The sequence below is a fragment of the Temnothorax nylanderi genome, unplaced genomic scaffold, assembly GCF_030848795.1.
Source record: "Temnothorax nylanderi isolate EJ_2023f unplaced genomic scaffold, tnyl_v1.0 TNYL_tig1091_pilon, whole genome shotgun sequence".
NCBI lineage: Eukaryota > Metazoa > Arthropoda > Insecta > Hymenoptera > Formicidae > Temnothorax > Temnothorax nylanderi.
In genome coordinates, this window is record NW_027250153.1 from 1 (window position 1) to 4,601 (window position 4,601).

The window sequence follows — 4,601 nt, forward strand, 5'->3', positions numbered from 1 at the left end:
TCAGGTTAAGATCTTGGCCACCTCTAATTACGTCTGTGATAATTCACCTGAATATCTCCTTATCGAGGTACGTCTACCAGATGGTGAATCGGTGCTATTTGCGTCTATTTACAGAAGGCCTAAGGGTCTACTTTTGCATGACTTTGTCGAGTCTCTAAACCGATTCTCTCATCTCTACAAAAACATTATTATTGGTGGTGACTTAAATTGCAATTTATCATCGACTAACTTCGAGGCGGATTATTTGCGTGAACTAATGTCTAGTTTATCGTTGCATATTGTTAACTCTGAGCCTACCCATCACACTGCAATTTCTGATTCTTGGCTTGACGTGCTTGTAGTGGATGATATGGACAAAATTATATCATTCACTAAATCTCAGAGTCCTTTCATTGCCGGTCATGATCTTTTGGAATTGTCTACGTCACTCAGCTCTAAACTTAGACCGGTGTGCTCTATTTCTCGGCGTAACTACAGGGGAATTGTTGACTCTGAGTTCTGTGATTACCTTGTATCCATTGCTGGCGCCGTACGGTCTGAAATTGATGGTGTGTCAGAAGACACTAATGTGGACGGATTGTGTGGAGTGCTGTCTGGTGCCTTGTTGGGGGCACTTGACATCTTTGCCCCTATTCGTAACTTTGTAATCAGGAAGCCTCCTGTGCAGTGGCTAACTCCTGAATTGATTGCTCGTCTACATACTCGTGATCAGCTGTATAAGCGTGCTAAACGGGCCAATAGTCTCTTAGGTTATGCTTCCTACAGACTCTTCCGAAATCAACTCAATGCGGATATAAGGCGAGCTAAGAATGAATTTTACTATAAGTCTCTCATCGGTATTATTGACCCTGCCAAATTATGGAGACAACTTGCTCGGCTGGGGCTTGCAAAATTGTCTCTCACTTCTCCGTTACATTTCTTTTCGTCTGACCAGCTGAACTTATATTATGCGTCTGTTTCCAATGCTCAGCCTATATGCCTTCACTCTGACCTTATCTCGGCCATTGCTTCGATCACCTGTCCTTCTGATCGTCCCGAATTCGTTTTCTCTTCCATCTCACCTCGGTCAGTCTTTGAGCTTATGTCTGGGAGACCTCTTCACTCTTATGCTTCTGGCTCAGACGGCATTCCACTATATGTTTTGCGTATTGCATGGCCTATTATTTCGCCATTACTGGTGTCCTTATTTAATCGATCGTTAGACACTTCCTCGTTCCCGTCAGAGTGGAAGAAGGCATATATTCGCCCGCTTTCAAAGATTCGAGCACCACTATCGCCGTCAGATACCAGACCTATTGCGAATTTACCTGAACTGTCTAAACTACTGGAACGAATTGTCGCTTCACAGATATTAGACTACCTAAACAAATACGACATTCTGAATCCCAGACAGTCTGCGTACCGCTCAGGGTATAACACTCAATCTGCGCTTCTGCGGGTTTGCAACGATATCAAGCAGGGGATTGATGAGGGACTTATCACAATAATGATACTTTTTGATTTTAGCAAGGCATTCGATACAGTCTCCCATCTGCTACTACTTATTAAGCTCAAACAGATAGGCTTCTCTGACGCTGTCTTAAACTGGATTTTCTCCTACCTAACAGGTCGTTCTCAAGCAGTTATTGATGACGAGGGCAATCTTTCTGACTGGATATTTACTTCGTCTGGAGTCCCTCAAGGTTCCGTGCTTGGCCCTCTGTTGTTTTCTTTATATATTAATGACATTTATAAGATTTTACGTTACGCATCTCACATGATTTTTGCGGATGATGTTCAGATCTACCGCCTATGTTCACCGGCTAATATTCTTCAGGCTTTGGAATTGATTACATGTGATGCCAATGCTATCTTTGATTATGCTAATACGAATGGACTAAAGCTTAACGCTACTAATCTAAGGTTATTATTTTTGGAAGTCAAGCTTATATTAATACCATTGATCTTAGTAGTCTACCACCCATCATTGTGAATAATACGCCCCTACCATTTGTAAATGAGGTTAGGAATTTGGGTGTCATTTTTATGTCCAATCTTTCGTGGAAGAGACATATCTCGCTGATCTCACAAAGAGTGCATTATGCGTTGAATAATTTGAAGTTCAACAAGAACTCTCTTTCTACCAATCTCAGGATTAAACTTGTCACTACCCTAATCATGCCACATATCGATTATTGTTGTCTCGTATATCATGGTTTGAGCGGCGAGTTGAATACAAATTGCAAAGGCTCGTCAACTGTTGTATTCGTTTCATCTATGACCTTAAGCGTGACGAACACATTACACCGTATCGACGTCAGTTGAGGTGGCTTTCGGTTGAAAATAGGAGATATTACTTTCTTGGATGTCAGATCTATCGCATTCTACATATGTGTTCTCCTTCATATCTACGTGAGCTCTTTCCTCCTCCCGATCCAGCACTTAGGAGATCTGACCGACTAGCTGCTTCATCCACTCAAACGTTCCATATTCCTGGTCACAGAACTGTTGCTTTCAGAATTCCTTCCAACTTTCTTCCATATACTTCTGGCATTCTCTTCCTGATACAATTACTTCTGCATCTTCACTTCCATCATTCAAAAGCCTACTTTTTGCGTTTTTGCTTTCGTCTGAATCGGAGTGACGGGCCTTTGTTCTTTTGTTCTTGCGTACCTCCTGCGAGTGTACTCTTCCATAATTTTAGTTCGCGTTATGTTTCTCTATTAGTTTTAAGTTGCGTTAGTTGTAAGTAGCGTTAGTTTTAAGTAGCGTTAGTTGTAAGTTGGCTTGTAATTGCCATATTGTTATTGAGAGAGAGCATGTGCTTGCGGTTACAATTTTCTTTGTATACTTTTGCCCTGTAGCCATTGCTTGGGCATAATAAATGATCAATCTCTCTCTCTCTCTCTCTCTCTCTCTCTCTCTCTCTCTCTCTCTCTCTCTTGATAAAAGACTCATTACAATCATGATTCTGTTCGACTTTAGTAAAGCGTTTGACACGGTCCCACATCTTCGTTTGCTTATCAAACTGAAAGAAATCGGTTTTTCTGATGAGGTTCTCGCGTGGATTTTTTCTTACCTGACTGGCCGCTCTCAAGCTGTGTTCGATAATGAGGGTAACTTTTCTGAGTGGCTTTTCACGTCGACTGGTGTCCCTCAGGGCTCTGTACTTGGCCCACTTTTATTTGCTCTTTATATCAATAATATAGGTGGATTCCTGTCTTTTGTTTATCATATGATATTCGCTGATGATGTACAAATATATCTACAATGTACTCGCGCCGACATTCTTCATGGTCTTGAGTTGATTTCAAGGGATGCGAATGCTATTTTTGATTATGCTACGTTGAATGGTCTTAAGCTCAATCCTGCAAAATCAAAGGTACTTATTTTTGGTAGTCAGGCTTATGTCAATGATATTGACCTCCATTGTCTACCTCCTATTATTGTAAACCATACGCCTTTACCCTTTGTTAACGAAGCTAAGAATTTGGGCGTAATTTTTACGACTAACCTATCTTGGAAAAAACATATCTTGCATGTCTCTCAAAAAGTGCATTATTCTTTGTACAAGCTTAAGTTTAACAAAAACTCCTTGTCCACTAGGTTAAGGATAAGGCTGGTATTAGCTTTAATTATGCCGCACATTGACTACTGCTGCCTAGTCTATCACGGTTTGACTGGAGAATTGAACACCATATTACAGAGACTTGTGAATTGTTGCATTCGCTTTATATTTGATCTCAAGCGTGACGAACATATTGCTCCGTTCAGGCGACAATTGGGGTGGCTTACAGTCGAAAACAGGAGGTTATACTTTCTTGGCTGTCAAATGTTTCGCATTCTTCGCATGCACTCTCCCTCGTATCTGCGTGACAATTTCGCTTTGCTTGATCCGCTATTGAGGAGATCTGATCGTCGTCTTGATGCATCCCAAACCTTTCATATTCCTTCCCATAGAACTACCACCTATAGAAACTCTTTTCATCTTTCATCTATTTACTTTTGGCATTCTCTTCCAGGCAATATTACCTCTGCTTCCTCAATTGTCTCCTTCAAGAGTCTTCTCAGGGCGTATTTGTTGGCGGGTGAGGTTGCATGATATCGATTGCTGGTGCGGGGCTTTTGATGGCGTTTTCCCTGTTATCGGCTTGTAAGTTGTGCAGCGTCTTATTATTCTTAGTATTAGTTTTAGTTTTATTCTACTTACGTTGTTCCTATTTTTAAGTTGCGTTAGTTCTAGTCCTTTTACAGCGTATACTGTTATAATAAGCTACTGGTTGTGCTCTACACTTAACCGATTTGTGTAAGAGAGAGCATGCACATTTTGCTTTCTTTTTGTATTGTTAATATTTGCCCTATAGTTTTTCTTGGGCATAATAAATTTAATCTATCTATCTATCTATCTCTCTCTCTCTCTCTCTCTCTCTCTCTCTCTCTCTCTCTCTCTCTCTCTCTCTCTCTCTCTCTCTCTCTCTCTCTCTCTCTCTCTCTCTCTCTCTCTCTCCTTTTTCTCCCAGTAATCTCCCCACCACATCCTGCCATCCCTCTCCGTCCCACTTCTCCCATCTCGTACACTCTTCCCATATGTGTTCCCATGTTTCCTCTTCCCTCCCACACAT

At 41.2% G+C, this 4,601-nt stretch overlaps 1 long non-coding RNA gene across 1 annotated transcript; it reads left to right on the plus strand.

Annotated features, from left to right (window-relative positions):
- The first annotated feature begins 3,193 nt into the window (after positions 1–3,193).
- LOC139786621 (uncharacterized) lies at positions 3,194–4,380 on the plus strand. Its single transcript, XR_011722356.1, has 2 exons — positions 3,194–3,361; positions 3,586–4,380. It is a non-coding gene; the product is annotated as an uncharacterized lncRNA (long non-coding RNA).
- The last annotated feature ends 221 nt before the right edge of the window (positions 4,381–4,601 follow it).